This window comes from Protopterus annectens, chromosome 12.part0 (assembly GCF_019279795.1).
Source record: "Protopterus annectens isolate FY-2018-M chromosome 12.part0, PAN1.0, whole genome shotgun sequence".
Taxonomy (NCBI): Eukaryota; Metazoa; Chordata; order Ceratodontiformes; family Protopteridae; genus Protopterus; species Protopterus annectens.
The window spans coordinates 359,105,483-359,123,371 of record NC_056746.1 but is presented as its reverse complement, the minus strand read 5'-3'; positions in this window follow the sequence as shown (position 1 = coordinate 359,123,371).

Here is a 17,889-nt window from a genome sequence, read left to right as displayed (position 1 = left end):
CAAAGATGTTACTGCGGTTAAGAAAGCAAGACCTGCATTTGACAAAGCTGAATTGGTGAGGGTTCAGGTCTAAGGTCTTTTCAGTGTATAAAACTGACAATGTTAGAAATGAGTTGCATAGTTTTCCCTATAATGCTAGTGAAGCCAAAGGGCCACTTATGTAAGGATATTAGAGTGTCTGTTTTCCAGGGTCCAGGACTGTAACCTGTAGAAAGGGTTAAAAAGGGGTTCAGATATGCCTTATGTATCATTAATAATCAGGCATTGTGGTATGCTGTTTGGTCTCATGGGATTAGTGCTCTTAATTTCTGAGAGGGTTGAGATGACTTGTTCCATAGTAATTATAGGAGGCAGTTGGAACTGAGGAATCTATAGAACATTTAAATATTTAGGTGGAGTAAAACTGTAACTAGATTTGTTAGATAGAATATTAACTACTTTTTTAAAATCTAAGTGGTTAGTGTTGTGGACAAGCTCAGAGCATTGCTGGGCATTAATTCTTAACTTCCTGGCATAGTTCAAAGATTTATAATATTATCAGACTTTCTGTCAATTAAAATAGGTAAGACAAAAAAAAGACAGGAAATACTCAGAATGTGAGATTTTCTGTTGAGAAACATCCATCTCACATTTTAATCTATGCTCATGCATTTTTTTTATTAGCTTTATAGACCGCTTATATTTTTTCTTGTTTCATTTATTCACTCACTTTCCATACCTGATTTATCCAGTACAGAGTCATGGACACTGAAGCCTATCCCAGTTAGTAACTAGTGTGAAAAAGGAAACACTTCTGAATAGAAAGACCACTACAATGTAAGGTACAGGCAGTCACACATCTGCAGACCCTTCTACACCTGGGAGCAATTTAGTATCATCACTTTACCTACCAACACATCTCTGGAGTGGGAAAAAAACAGAACTTTAGGCGAAACCCACATAAACATATTTAGAACATGCAAACTCCATGCAAAAGGCACCCAGCACAAGTATATATATATATATATATATATATATATATATATATATATATATATATATATATGTATGTATAGTTACCTGACACACTGAACTGTCTAAGCAGTGCCAGTTGCATGGCGAAATAAACCGTGGTTTGTGTTTTTGTATGTTAATATAACATAGAGGAAAATGGTCAGTGTGATGACAGGAGCAATGTAGATTACTTTTGAGAGGTTCTAGGTTACAATATGACCTTGAAATAGAAACTACAGTAGTCATGATTGTGTCCTATAACCCTTAAAAGGGTTACTGCTGTTATCATGATTTGGTTATTCACTGTTTTTTATATAACATGACACTGTTAAACATTATAAAATATATGAAAATAAAGCAAGAGAAAAAAAGAAGTTGCCTTGCTTATCTGTTACAACGGGGTCTTCTTTCTCTTATTTCCCACCTCCACTTCTTGAGGATGGATCTAGAAACTTTGGCATCTGTTTGGACTGTACATGGTTATACTGCCTTTAAAATGCAGGAAGGCAGTATAAGCAGGTAAATAAACTAGTCAGAACAACTTGTAAGAAAAATACAATCAGTCTAATTCAGTAAATAGTGTACAGGCACAGCCACATACTGAAATGCTTTACTTTAGTAACAACATTTATGGGGTTTTGCAGCTGAAATTTCTAATGGCTAGATGCTTACTTTGTGTAATCTGTCTTTTGCAATATGATGATTTTGTCTTTCTGAATTTTGCATCTTTATAGTTTAGGTATCTTGTCAGGTGAGTCATATCCTACAGTAAAAAAATATCTCTGTCTTTTTACTTGGTTGTTAAATTCAGAGATGACTAAACGAGAAGATATATATAACACAAAATATAAACTAATAAAGCTATTCTCAAATATAAACACAAAGCATACAAAATTAACAATTTACATAAGAAACACAATTTAATCATAACAGGAAGTACCAGCAAACTAAGGAACTCAGACTAATGACCAATTGAGTAACTGTTGTTTCTTCAGGGAGAAAGACTTTCCTTGGGTAAGGTGCAAGTATTATTCAGTCTTGTAGGAACTTACTGATTGTAGACAGGTATGTTGTCCAAAAAAAGTACTGCTGCCCTCTGCTGCTAACTTCAAGATTGCTTTCACGACCACTTTGATCCAGTTTGTTTGTGCCTTTAGTCTTTTCCTGGTTAGGGGTCGCCACAGCGGAACTCCGGTCCACTAATGATTGGCAGTTGATTTTTATGTACTAGCTTGCCAGGCCTGATGCACAACCTTCAATGAAGGTACACCCATTCAAGCATGTCTCCACACAGAAGACGCTCTAGCTGAGAATTGAACGTCAGTAATACAGCGTCTTACTGTGAGGCAACAATGCTACCGCAGCCCCACCACCGCAGTTTGACCACTTTGATCCTACTGTTTCTTTTTTTATCTGAAAGTTGACCACTTTGATCCTACTGTTTCTTTTTTATCTGACTGTACAAAGTAGCAGTGCCCTCATCTTTGTGACTTGTGCTTTTGGTGTTTATTTATAAGATGAAGAAAGGTGTCCTGATGATGTCAAGGTGCTCATTGAAGCACTTTGTTCTAGAAGGATTTGTTGTGCCAGACCACCTCAGTATAGGCCTCTGACAGCAACTGTCAAACATTAGTAACATCTGGGACAATATATCTACCCACTGGTCATGCATCTAGCAATGTCTCCTGTATTAGTTACTACATCATTGCATTCTGATTATGATTGATAATGTCTGTGGCTTTCATAGATTGTTAGTAGTGGAAGAATGCTTGTCACCTCGGACAAGCCAGGGTGCATAAATGGGATAGAAGACCCAATGACATGCAATAAGATTGAACTATTAATTAAATAAATTAAACCACAATACAGAAATAGAAATTAGCTGTAGTCTCAAGTCAAATGCTCCAGTGCTTTGCTCAGGAAAAGATTTCAGAATGACACAAACTACTAAACAAATCCATTGCCAAAAGCCTTAGCTCAAAAATGGAATGAGAAACATTTGACCTCCAAAATTCCTGCAGTACATCAGGCTAAGAAAATTACCAACAGCTCTGCAAACAGTGTTAGGAGAAGTAATGTTACATATGCTATTTTTAAATGCCGAAATGATGGTCATCATAAAGGTAATCCACATAACACAGAGCAGAGGTGCACAAGTCATTTTCATTTGCTAAGTTGAGAAGGGTGGGTGGCCGTGAAAGCAAGTTACTAGACTACAATGGAAGAGGAGATTGTGAGGAAAATGGAGTGGGCAGACACACCACAAGCAGTTATTCCTTAGTATATTTTTGCCTCCAGCCTTTAAATTCCATTCTCTGAAATGTCAGAGACAGAAGCAGAAGAAAGAAAAGTCTTTCTAGTTCTCATCTGCAACTGCATTCAGTAAAAAGAAAGTCAGGAGAATATAATTTGGCTTTTGCCTTTGATATCCAGTTAAACACAGGTGTGAATTCAGATACTCTACATTCTCTCTATTACAGAGAACACTCAGGTTATCAAGCCTCAACATAAGTATTAAAATAAGTATTGTAAAAATTCCATTTAGCAAGCCAGTACTAAAAGAACCAGGCTCAGTCAATCTTTAGTGGAACTACTGGTTATAACATTCTTAAATGATATAATTGCAGACTATTTACATTTCATTTAGTATAATTACATTGAATCTCTGCATAACTGTTTAAAATGGCATTGAAATGCATATGTAAAATATACCTTTCTTGTGTGGCAAAATATTTTGAGGGTTATATGAGAGGCAACAACTGTGATATATTACACTCAAAAAAAAGGATTCTGGCTTGGTAAGCCTAACGTAGAACTATTTTTAAGGAGTAAGAATATTGTGCAACAAACATTTAATCTGTTGCTACTTCACAATTATAAGGTAACAGCTCTCCCCACTCTAGTCATAAACGCTGGAATATTTTGTACAGATAAGTGAATACATTTGTAACATTCTGTTGCACCATAATGGGAAAAATGAACAAAGAGTGTATCTAATATGTCATAATTTTGATATCAGGAGCAGAATATTATGTAGGGAATTATGTTTGCATATGCATGCATCATGAGCACCTGTATGTATGTATGCATTTTTGTGTGTGTGTGTGTGTGTGTGTGTGTGTGTGTGTGTGTGTGTGTGTGTGTGTGTGTGTGTGTGTCTGCGTGTGTTTGTGTGTCTCTGTGTGTATATGTCCTGTGTGTGCATATGTCTTTGTCTCTCTATCCCTGTGCATATGTGCCTGTGTGTATGTGTGTGCATATCTTTTAGTTATGTACTTACCATAACTTCGGATGTATGGGATCCATCTCGCCTACATTCATATCTGATGGGTTCGGAGCCGATCCATCGGCTCCGACTCGGCCACTATACAATAGAATGAAGTCTCTAATTGGCTGGGCTACCCCTTATCCCAGAATGCACCACGCCTGCTTCCCCAGATCTTGTTTGTTCGCTTTCATACCTACATCCAGACACAGAAACATAACAGCAACTGTAACAAACTAAAGTCCTTCAAGAGAAAGAACTCAGTAGTAGCAACATTTCCTCTAAATCCAATGGGAAGGGGGAAGGAGGGCGGGTACGTATGAATGTAGGCGAGATGGATCCCATACATCCGAAGTTATGGTAAGTACATAACTAAAAGATGTAATGGGATCCTATCTCGCCTACATTCATAACTGATGGGACAGCATCCCTAGCACCTAAATCCTGGGTGGCTCATTGGAAAACACTCCTGAGAACTGTGGAACCAAAGGAAGCTCTACCTCGAGAAGCCACATCTATCTTGTAATGAGAAATAAAGGTGTGCAGAGAAGTCCAGGTAGCGGCCGCACAGATATCATCTGTCGATAATTTGGACTGGAATGCTACAGAAGTAGCCATTGCCCTGGTAGAATGAGCCTTAACTGGGAATGGTAACTCCTTGCCAGACTGTGAATAGATGAAGGAGATGCAATCTTTAATCCATTTGGCTATGGTGGTTTTAGCCACCGGTTGACCCAACCTATTTTCTGCAAAGGACACAAACAGCTGATCTGATTTCTGTGTCTGATTGGTCCTACTTAAATAAAAACGCAGTTGTCTGTGAACATCCAACTGATGGAAAATATATTCTGCGCTATTAGAGAATTTAAGAAAAAACACAGGGAGCTCCAAGGATTGTTGAATGCATAAGGGGGATGCTACCTTGGGCAAGAAAGAGGGATTTAGCTTGAGAGACACTCTGTCTTTGTGAAAAATCAGATAAGGGGGATTAGAACAGAGAGCCTGAAGCTCTGATATCCGCTTGGCAGAGGTTATTGCCACCAAAAAGGCTGTTTTCCAAGATAGAAATTTTAAATCACAAGTAGCTGCTGGTTCAAAGGGACGGGCAGTTAAAGAAGCTAGAACCATATTCAGATCCCAAGGGGGCACAGGATGGGCTATTGGGGGCCGAAGGAGCCACAATCCTTTAAGGAAAGATTTGCAAAGCCTGTTTGCCATCAAGGAAGGCTCAAAGTTGACATGAAAATTAGAGATAGCTGCCAGTTGGTCTTTAATTGTGGAAACTGAAGAGCCCAAATGAAACAAGGAAGCCAGGTATTCTAAAACCTGAGGTACCGGGGCAGTAAGGGGATCTATACCTCGTTGCTGGGCCCATATAGCAAACCTCTTCCACTTACTGGAATATAGTGTAATAGTGGAAGGTTTGTGAGAAGAGGACAATATGTGAATGACGTCTGGAGAAAGAGAATTATGTCTGACTAAGGTTGGAAGTGGAGTAACCAGGCTGCCAACCTCAAAGACCTGAGGGATGGATGAGACTGTCCCAACTGATGAGTTAACAGGTCGGGCACTGGATCCAGAAACCATGGTCCCTCCACCGCATACCTCAGAAGGAAGGGGAACCAAACCTGACAAGGCCAGTATGGAGCGATCAGAATCATGTCGCTTCCTAGATAAATCACCTTCTGTATCACCTTCGGGAGAAGGGGAACTGGAGGGAAGGCGTAAAGTAGACCGGGGGGCCAACTGTGGGCTAGAGCATCCCTGGGACTCTGCCCCTGAGAGGGAGTCAGAGTGAAGAACTCCCTGCATTTTGCATTGTGAGGGCTGGCAAACAAGTCGCAACAAGGGAGACCCCACTTGGCGAAGATGTTTGCAGCCACCCTGTCGCTGAGGGACCACTCGTAGGGCAACAGGAGGGTCCTGCTCAGCCTGTCTGCAATCACATTGGATTTCCCCAGAATGTGCGTTGCCAGAAGGAAACGCTGGGTAGAAATCGCCCAATGCCACACTCTCATGGCCTCTTGGCAAAGAGGGTAGGACCTGGTTCCGCCTTGCTTGTTTATGTACCAGACTACCGACATGTTGTCGGATAGAATCGCAATAGTGCCCCGGGGGAGAACATGATGAAGTGCTTGCAACACCAGTAGCACCGCTCTCATTTCCAGGATATTGATATGTAAGTGCGTTTCATGAGCCTGCCATGTACCTTGGACAGATCTGTCCAGATAATGCCCCCCCCCACCCTATCTGGGAGGCGTCCATGGTCACCGTGGCGATGGGAGGCTGAAGGGCAAAGGGTCGCCCCTGGTCCAGGTTGGACCGAAGCAGCCACCAATGTAGGTCCCGACAGCAAATTTCTGTAATCTGGACTAAGTGGTTCAAGGGGAGGTCCTGAAAGGACCATTGAACCGACAGTAGCCATTGCAGCACCCGTATGTGCAGCCTGGCTAAAGGGACTAGTAGAACAGTTGAAGCCATCGTGCCCAATAACTGCAGAATCAGTCTGGCCTGAACTCGTGATCTGGGTAGCAAGGTTTGAACCTGAGACTGCAGGACCTGAATCCTTTCTACCAGCAAGAATGCCCGCATTCTTCTTGTGTCTAACTCTGCGCCTATAAAGGTAATATGCTGAGACGGCTGCAGCACAGATTTTTCCCAATTGAACGTGATTCCTAATGAATGACCCAAACTGACTGTGGTCATAAGTGCTCGAACTAATAGATGCTTGGTGGTAGCAGTAAGGAGCCAGTCGTCTAGATAGGGAAACACTTGGAATCCTAGTCTTCTCAAGTGAGATGTCACTACTGCCAGACACTTGGTGAACACCCTGGGGGCTGTGGTGAGACCAAAGGGCAGTGCTCGGAACTGGAAATGACTGGTTCCCAGGCGGAAGCATAAGTGACTCCTGGACTCTTGCCTTATCAGAATGTGATAGTAAGCGTCCTTGAGATCTATGGAGCACATCCAGACATCCTTCTCCAATAACGGGAGAATGGACTGAAGGGTGACCATTCGGAATTTGGATTTACAAAGCGATTCAATGATTTTAGGTCCAAAATGGGCCTTAAGTTCCCTGTCTTTTTTGGCACCAAAAATAGTCTTGAGTAAGTTCCTGATCCGATCTGATCGGCGGGGACAGGCTGGATGACTCCTTTTCTTAGCAGCTTCGAGACCTCGACCACTGCTTGATCCCACTGACTGGGTGGCACATCCGGGATTTTCCTCGTAGGAGGAGGGGGCTTGATGAAAGGAATGAGATGGCCTCCGGTTATGGTTTGGAGCACCCACTGATCCTTGGTGATAGATTCCCAAGCCTGTGGGTGTTCCGCAAATCGACCCCCGACTGGCTCCGAAGATGCACAGTCGGGCCACGTGTCAGGGACGTTGAGTGTAGGATGGACCACGAAAGGAATTGCGGTCTCCAGAATTTCGGGGGCCTCTGCCGCCTCTGGGGCGGCATCTTCCTGAATCCCCCCTTGCCTCTAGAGGGGGGAATCACTCGGTGGAGTAGGGAAAGACCTTTAAGATTTTTTGAACCACATTTTCCCTCCTCTCTAGGCCTTGGGGTAAGGTCTAGAGGGAGCGGAAAAATGGGTCCCAACGGCAGTCAAGGTCTTGCCCTCCTGCTCGCATCGAGTCAATGTGTCCTTCACCTTGGATCCAAACAAGGAGGACCCATCAAAAGGGGCATTGGTGAAGGAAGACTTAAAGGCCTCCGCAAAGGGACACAAGCATAACCAGGCGTGTCTTCTAAGAGCCACGCCTGTTCCCGCTGCTCTACTCGCCCCTTCGGCGCATACGAGATTAGCCTCATGGACGAGTTGACTATCAAAGATAGGGTAGTCATCTGGGCCCCAACAGTTTGGGCTAATACCTCCGGAAGGTTACCCGTAAGAGACTCACCTAACTCTTTGAGGAGGTCTCTTTGGAGCCTGGTAAAATGACAAAGATAATTCAGCGACCACAGGGTAAAGGCCGCTGAAGAGAGGGTACGCTTCCCATACCTATCCATGCTCCTGGAATCCTTATTAGGAGGGTGAATAGACGTTGAAGCCTCTGCCACGTCCTGTTGAGTGGCAGATGCCACCACCATCGCATCTACTGCAACTCCTTTTGTCAAAAATTCCTTTTCAGGAGGGGCTGAAAGAAACTTGTTAGGCCTAGCAGGTACCGGTTCCACAGAGTCAGGGTGTTCCCACACCCTTCGAGAAACTAAATCAAGCAATTCATCGAAGGGTGGAGACATCCAGGAGGCGGAGGGCTGGGCCCCAAAAGCCTTGAGGAAAACTGACTCCTCTGCAGAAGGGGTTTTGGACTGCCAATCGCCTCTCTGTCTCAAGATCTTAAGGATATCTGAGAATGAGATGTCATCCGAGGATGATTTAGGGGACCCCTCCACATCATCGAGGTCAGTATCTGATGTGATAGACTCATCCTGGGAGTCAACGTGCTTCCTCTTGCACAATTTTTTTCTTGGAGGTTCATCTGAAGCGGAATCAGAAGGACCCCCCGGGAGAAGGGAACCGGGGGTATCCTCAGGCTCTGGGGCCCTGCTGTCATGGGGGTGAGTTACACCAGAAGCACCAGTTCCCAAGTCTAAGGACAGTGAAGTAGAGACTTGCTGAGCCGGGAAGGACATGGCCAGCGCACTCCTCATGGCCTCAAAGGCAGGACCTCCAGACTCTACGGAGGACACCGGCTGAGAGACCACTACAGTACCGGGAATCCCTGCAGCCGACGCTCCATGGGGGAGACTAGGCACCGAAGCTACCAGTTCCAAAGTGTTCCCCTCGGCCCCAACCGAGGAAGTCCTGGTACCGAACCCTGACTCTGAAGACAGGGTAGGAATGATGGTCGGAACCGAGAGGCTCCGAGGGAGTCTTGGTTCCGACTGGACAACTCTGCTCCACTCTACCATCACCGACTCCAATGGCTCCGAGGAGGTTGGAGGAGGAATCGGATGTGTCGAATTGGGAACTGGCTCCGGAGCCGAGTGGGCTGGAGCCGAGACCATTTTTGCAAAGACCAGGGACTAGAAAAGCCTCTGGATAACTCTGTCCAAATCTGAATCAGACAATCTGGAGGATTTAGAGGAAACAGATGGGGCCTGAGACGACTTCTCTCTCAGCTCCGATAGACCAGGGGACCGGCTCCAAAACAGCTCCAACACTATCAGCACCGGATCCGGAGCCTTATGTATAAGTATCGGCGCCGAAAGAGACTTCGGGGCCGAGGGAGGAGAGTCTGAGCTGCACACCTCCAACGGCTCCGAGACCAAAGGAGCCGAAGCAGGTGATTCGCCTCTCGATCCCCCAACCTGCAGCTCCGACACCAATGGAGCCGAGGAAAGAGGTATCGAGGCAGACCCTTCCCTCCGAAGCCATTGGAGCCGAGGAAGAAGAGGTCGACCTATGCTTCTTGGAAGTCGGTTCCGACGGACTGGTCGGAGCCGACGACCTTTTCTTTTTAGAAGCTGGTGAGGAGGGAGAAGCCAAAGCTTCCTCAAAGGAGGGCTTAATAAGGCCCTTAAGGATCAATTTATTTTTACGTTCTTGAAGGACCCTAGAGGAAAAAGCATGACAGACACTACATGTTTCCTGCAAATGTTTCGGACCCAAACAATATACACAAACAGCATGGCTATCAGTAATAGACATTTTGTAATTGCACTTGGTGCACCTTTTAAAACCAGACTTTTGTTCCTTAGACATCGTAGGACACCACAATCTTCTATCCACATAAGAACAATAACTTTAAAGTAGGGCTCGAGCCCTTGACTCAAAAACGGGACTGGCCAGAGCTACAGAAAAACCAAACGGACAGAAGCCCTCTAACTGAAAACGGGCTTACCCGATAAAGTAGGACGTATAATAGGACGTAAAAAACAACTCCAATAAGCAAAAATCACCACATTAACTCACAAATAAGGGCAAGGGCCCTCTAACTTAAATGGGCCTTGCCCTTTAAATAAATAAAATTTCAATCACGCTGAAAAAGTTTAACACACACATGAAAAGCTGTTAAAACAGCTGTTTGTTAATTTAGTGAAGAAACCCCTAGGTCAAAAGACCAAAAAAGTAACAATAAACTACTTAGCTCCAGCCAAGTTGAGACCACGTCTAGCTTTGAAAAGCGGCAAACGAGATCTGGGGAAGCAGGCGTGGTGCATTCTGGGATAAGGGGTAGCCCAGCCAATTAGAGACTTCGTTCTATTGTATAGTGGCCGAGTCGGAGCCGATGGATCGGCTCCGAACCCATCAGTTATGAATGTAGGCGAGATAGGATCCCATTACATCTGCTTTTTTAATGTAATTTTCTTGGACAGTGTTTAGCCTGTTAGTGCTTCCTCCTTGTGTTATTAAAATATTGTAAATTCTAAGTTATCTTACATTCAACTCTACTTTTCAGCCACCACTACCAGCTCTTCTGTATTATCATCTACTCTACTAGAAATCTGGAAAAGACTAAATACTCTAAAGCTAGCCATTTACTAACACAAAATGGTCCATATTTAAAATATTTGAAACAAATAACATCTTCATTTTAGATATGTGCTCTACATTTTCATTAGTCAGACTGTATAAATCACGGCCAATAAAGCTGAACTTGAACCATTTAATCAATCATCAATTTTAGTGCATATTTAAAAGTTTTATTCCTGTGCAATTTGTAGGCCTAAAGCAGCAATAAGCTGTTTAAGCTGAACATATCTGTAATTCACATTAGTTACAATATTTCCTTCATGGAAATTCATGAGTGCTCTGAATATGAATGTGGAAGTTATTTTCTCAGCATGCTCTGCTTTTATTCCCTAATGCACCACACTTCTCTACAGACCTGAAGCAATCCCATCTATGAAATGGACATATCAGGTGCAGATCGTTCATTCTTACCATCTCTGAATTCTCTAAAGTCTAGAGGCAAAGTACTTTGTATCTTTGCAAGCAATATGCTAAATTGTTATCAATGATGTGTTTGTTTGTGTCTATATATATATATATATATATATATATATATATATATATATATATATACGCGTGTGTGTGTGTGTGTGTGCGTGTGTGTGTGTGCATTTTATATATATATGGCTCTACTTTAAAACATAGAAATTTCATAATGTTGAAATTCAAAACATTGAAACCAAATCATTGAAATCACAAAACACTGATCGGGCTGGATTCAAGAAGGCTTGCATGGAGTCTAAGAGTAGAGTAAGACTCCATGCAGTCGACATGTCCGCCGAGCGATCCAGGAACAGCAGCTAGGGGAGTGCAACAGAGCTCCTTAAATGAGTCCTACACGGACAGGGCTTGGATATGCAAATTACCTCAATTGCAGGTGAATGATATGCAAATGAGGTAAATTTGCAATCCAGGAAACCCGAACCTGTCCGAGTAGGAGTAGTGTTATTTGTAGAAATGTACTCAGTTGATAACTGAGTACGGTTCTGCAAATAGCAAAACAGAGCCATGACAGCTCCAAGAAAAGGTTGCATTCACATGAGTAAGCATGCCAATGGCCAAAAATACGGCCATTGACAACGTTAAGTGATGCAAATTAAAAAAAAAACTTTTTTTTTCATCCCGATTTCCGGGGTTTAAGCGTAGTGCAGCGCCGCACAATCGCGCTGCGCTCTAAAAACAAGAAAATCAATAATAAAGATCCACAAATGTGGATTTTAATGCTAATATGAATTTACAATGCAAGTGAATGGCAGGCTGAAGACAACATGGCCACCGAGTCGAGGTTGCTAAGGGGGGAAGCTCAGTCTAAGAGATATAACCAAGCATTAGTAGCAATCCTATGTAAATGAGGGTTAGGATAGTGAACCACAGGTTTACACAGCAAATGAGCACAGTCAGTGGAGTGTAGGAGTAGGATAAGGGGAGTAACAGAGTAGAAGATAGGTGACATCATGAGGGGGGTATGTATGAAAGAAGTGAAGCTCACTAGAGCAGAGTGGCATGGCATGTGTCATCTGTCATTTACACATCATTGAAAGAGGTGTGTCAACGGGTAGGCTAGGTAAAGGCAAGAAACTGAAGATGTATACCGTGGATAACACTAATGTTTCTTGCTGAGCGGGTATGCGTGCATGTGCGCCTGTAAACCTGAGTAAGACAGTGTGAGCGCACGTTTAAGCCAGAGTAAGCATGTATAAGACTGTTTAAAGAGTTGTAAGCGCGTTTGCGCCAGTGTGCGCGTTTTAACAAGAATAAGCAAGTTTTAGTTTGTGTAAGCATGTGTGCGTGCATGTGAGCTGCTGGGCATGTGTTTGCACTTGTGTGCGTGGTGCTGCCCTCCGAGGAAACAGAAAGGAAAAAGGAAGCACAACAAATAGTAGGAAGCTACCAGGGAGTACGAGCAGAGCTAGCAGGTGAAAACAATCAGAATCAGGCAATTACACAGGCAGTACACTAGCCCAGCCCAGCACTTAAAACTCTGCAAACAACAGTCCATTACGTTTCTCTCAAGAGACACTGCAACACTGCAGTAAGCTAATAGAAGTGAAAACTGAAAAAGCTTTACTGAGACAAAGAAATGTTAGAGGCTGCCATTGCTGTTATAAGGCGACATATGCAACATGCTGAGGGTGGTGACAATGCGAATGCTGCTGGACAACCCACAGTGAGGAGACGGAGAAGAGTGTACAGACCCAGGGTAACCTACCAGGGGCTACATGAGCTGGAGATAGTGGAGCACTATAGAGTGGACAGAGACCTCTTGCAGCAAATTGTTGAGCGGTGCAGGCCACGCCTCACACACAGAACCAACAGAGGGGAACCCATCCCAGTGTAAACCAAGGTATGTGTTGGCCTAAGAATATTAGCAACAGGTACCTTCCAGAGACCAACTGGTGATATGATGGGGATATCACAGCCATCAGCATCCAGGATACTGCACCATTTCCTGGATGCCATGTCAGCACATGTCGGTGATCATGTATATTTCTCCAATTCCCATGAGGTATTGGCCAGCAATATGCATCTCTTCCAGCAAATAGCTGAATACCCTGAGGTAGTGGGTGCAATTGACTGCATGCACATATGCATCAAAGCACCAGCCGGTGAGCAGGGTAGGGTCTACTTCAACTGCAAGGGCTTTCCCTCCATCAACTGCCAGGTCATGTGTGATGCCCAGGGCATAATATTGAATGTGTGTGCTGGCTGCCCTGGAAGCTACCATGATTCCCATATCTGGCATCTGACATAGCTGTACCAGACATTTGCCAGTGGGGACATCCCACATGGTCACCTAGTGGGGATGCTGGCTATGCACTGGAGCCGTGGCTGATGACACTCATCAGAAACACACACACACACCTGAACAGGAATGCCATAATGAGGCACACGCACAAACACAAAATGTAATTGAGCATGTGTTTGGGCTGCTCAAGTCACAGTTCTGGTGCCTGGACACATCTGGTGGAGCCTTGCAGTACTCACCAACTACATGCACCGAAACTGTCATGGTATGTGCTATGCTATATAATATGATCCTGCAAAAACAGCTGCAGCAGGACCAGCATAGGCCTGGGCCAAACAGCCCCCCACCATTGCCAAGGCCATCACAGGCACAGCGAGACTCGGAGGAGGAACAACCTGAGCCTGCCCCAGTAGGCAGAAGGAGACGTGCTCAGTATGCTTTGGCCTTGTCAAAGAGGCAACGCATAGCACATACACTGGCTCAGTAGGAACTCTGGAAATTATACCTCTCTCTGACTCACAAATATAGTAAAAGGGATGCCTAAGTTGACACTACCTGCTTCCAAACATGTATAGGGAGTGTAGCATGTGCATCTGACATAGGCAGCCCTGCAGCACCACCTGAGGCATGATTGCCATGTGTTAAGCAATATAAAGCAGTGCTAAGCAGCATTTACCACCTTGTAGTATATGTAAACAAAATCGCACACACCAACTAGCACAACTGTGGTCAATGTTGAGTAATATTGGGCAATGTCCAGCAATGTTGGTTAATATTGAGCAATGTCGAACAAGCCTGGTCTAAGTAGGGCATAGCTGAACAAAAGCCAACATGCTCATATTTGCTCTACTGGCCCTTAAGCAGCCTGGTCTGCTCAGTATGAAAATATAAAGCAGTGATGGACCTCGAACCCAGGATACTGTGCACTATAGTCATAGTACTGAACCACTAAACCATGACAGTATTGCAGTGGTCAGCCTGTATGAAGAAATGTTGATAAGTCTATGCAAAGTATCTCATGGAAACCCTGCAGGCACAGCATAATCCCTGCCGAGTTATGACACAAAGGTGAGTCCTGCAGTAAGAATAGAACCTGACTTTCAACAAACACAGTATAAATGTTAATATTGGTCATGTTCACACACATCAACAAATGCAGTGGACCTCAGATAGCAACATACTGAAAGGTCACACTGGGCATGCTCACACACTTGAATAAATGAGACAAATGTCAGGCAACAAAACACGGAAAGCCTGAACTGGGCATGCTCACACAATTAGGCCATGTCTGAGTACAGCAGTAGGCCACACATATCTGGCAGTTGCATGTGTTAACTCAGGAACCTCTCACTATCCAGCAATCCACACTGTGCACACAGTTATATGACAAGAGACACATATATAATATAGTGGAACCCTGTCATAATCAAATATGTTCTGCAGATACCTAAGTTGTTCACAGAAACTGGGAAAGCAAAGATGATAAAAACCTGCAAACAGTATCAGCAATAAACATTGTGCATCCCGAACATTTAATCATATGTTCAGAGGTCGATACTAGGCTATCTGACCTAGGGCATGTACAAGCCTAGCCAGTGTGTGTTTGCCTTTCGCAACCCTGTCAGATTACTATACTCTACCTGTGAATAGTAGGTCACACAAGATAGCCCATGTATATTTAGTCTAGTGTGCCTCTGTCTAGCAGGGACCCAGAAGATATCCCAGGGGTAAACATACGATCACCCATCCAGTTGTCAAGATGTTTCCTGTAGGTGGTCAGTGGGTGGCTCTGCCTATGTGAAACCGGGATTAAAATCTGGAGTGAGTGGAGCCTCTGGGATAAGAATCTGTCCCTCCAGCATGTCCTATTAACATCTGTGCTGAGGTATATGTCCCTGGAGTGTGTAGCTCCAAGGGAGTCGGATATCCTGAGGTGGAGCATGTCCAGTAATTCTGGGTTGGGTATTTCTATAAACAACAGGCACACATCATATCCGAGTAGGCAGTAAGCGACTGAGTAGAGCTGGAGTTACTGTATCCGAACTGTGCAGGGCATCCATGTGAATCCCTAGATCTGCTTGGTAAGGAACTTTTGTGGCCATTACAGTTGCTGCAGGTGTCGGGCAAGGTACATTCCAAATGTGGCATTGTAACCAAGCATGGTTGTGATGAGTATAGGGGCACAATGACCTCACTCGATCTAAATGTGAAACCATATGGTATATGGTGGTCTATATAGAAGGTCTGTCTAACCAGTTTGGCAAAGTGATTGTCAAAGGTGACAGTAAGAGCAAGTTGTGTCCCCAAACCCCTAACAACTCCTATCATATGTAATGGATTACTACCTATGTGGTAATGTGTGGGCATGTTGTTATTCCCAAAGGGGATGACTATGCAACTAATGGCATTTAGCTGTAGGCCATGGCTCAGGCACCAGTAATCCATCTCTGTAAGACCCTGTTTGAGTATGCATGTGCCAGCTGGAGAGTTGATTATGGCACCCAGTTTGCAGTCATCTGCGAACATGGTCAGCCATATTCCTCCCATGTTAGCCCGTACGTCAGACAAATATATACTGAACAAGAGAGGTCCCAGGACTGAGCCTTGTGGGATGCCATGTGTAACTGGTGTATAGTCAGACATGGCACCTGCAATACTGACCATGTGGGTGCTATCCCTGATCCAGGTAGCAATCCATTGTGTGAGGTATGTGTCCATATCGACGCTGGTGAGCCTATGCATAATGGCCGAGTGGGGTATTGTGTTGAAGGGTTTTGCAAGGTCCAGGTAGGCTGTGTGGACAACCGTCCCTACGTCGATGGACTTAGTAGTAACCATTTAAAAAATACAAACAGGTTCAAGAGGCAAGATCTGCCCACAACAACGCTGAAATGTGTAGGACACAGTATCTGTAGAATCCCGATGTCTATGTGTATGAGTCCCACAACAATATGCTCCATAGCTTTGCAGAACAGGCTAGTTAGGCTTATAGGGTGATATTGTCTGTGGTCTGTTGTGGCACCAACTCTGTGGAGCGGGACCACTGTCGCTGTACGCCATTCCTTGGGTACATATCCTGTAGTAACTCCGATATTGAACAGTGACTTAATGTGAGGGTTACGTCTGTCATGAAGCTCGTGGAAGATGCAGGCCGAGACACCGTCTGGTCCCATTGATGCTGTGTTGTCCACTTTGGGGAGGGCAGCACTCACCTGTTAATTTGTGATGTCAGGGAGGTTACACTCTGCTGGGATGGATAGTTGCTCCTTAGGGGGGATGGGGGGAGACATCTGCACTGAACCTGTTTGCCAGGATGTTGGCAATGTCAGTGGGTTCAGGGTATGTTTAGTCAGTATGCAGTAACTCACAGCCTATCAGTGAGTGCCCACCCAGGTTCCTGACATAACTGAAGAAGGCCTTGTGATTGTCCTACGTGTCTGGTGCAATTGTCTGTTAGAAGCGGGCCTTAGATAAATTCATGAGTGATCATAGCTGTCTGCTAGTACAGATCACAGATGCCTTCCCTGTCTGGGATTGTGCTCAATCATGTTGTAGCTTCCTCCTTTCACTGTATAGCTTATTAATGGCTGGGGTCTACCAGACAGGTACCCTGCCATTGAAGGAGTGAGTCTTGTTTTTATCTGGGATAGCACAATCCATGCAGTCCACTAGGTGCCCATAGAATGTGTATGTAAAGGATTCAGCAGTCTGAGCTGTATTTACCACTGTCCCAGGGTCTCTGAAGGATACCACCTTGCTTTGGTGAAGTGAGATGTTTGCTTATGAGAAGTTCACCAGGATTACCCAGGATGGGTGTGGGGATGGGATATGGATGTCCAGTGGGATAAATGTATGTTCTGACCTTACCAATGAGGGGTATATCGCTGGTGTGGAACATAGAGTCCCCATGTTGGTGATGATCAGGTCCAATAAGTCTTCCCCTCTTATGGGTGTGGTGACCGGTTGTGCCATAGCATATGAGTTTACAAATAGTAGCGACTGTTGGGTGAGGGTGTTGCAGCTTGAGTAGTATCCCCAGTCAATGTTTGGGTATTTGAAGTCACCCAATATAATGGTGTTTGGGGATGGGGAGACCTTCACATTCTCCATTGTTCTCAGGAAAGCCGAGTGTGGTTCCTGAGTTTGGGAGGGTGGTCTGTAGCAGGCAACAAACTGAAAGGCAGTTTTGCACAATGTTAGTTGCATATGTATGGTCTGCGATGCTTCATGCAGTGCTACTAACCCGGAGGTGTGTGTATCTGTGATGTATATGGATACTCCCCCTATTTTTGTTGTCCATTCCGAGTCTTGTGGTCAGAAAGCATGGTATGAAACATACCCTGGTAGTGCTGGTGTGCATTTGTGAGCCTGAACCAGGCATCTGTTAGTGCACAGATATCGCTATTCTCCATACTGAGGAG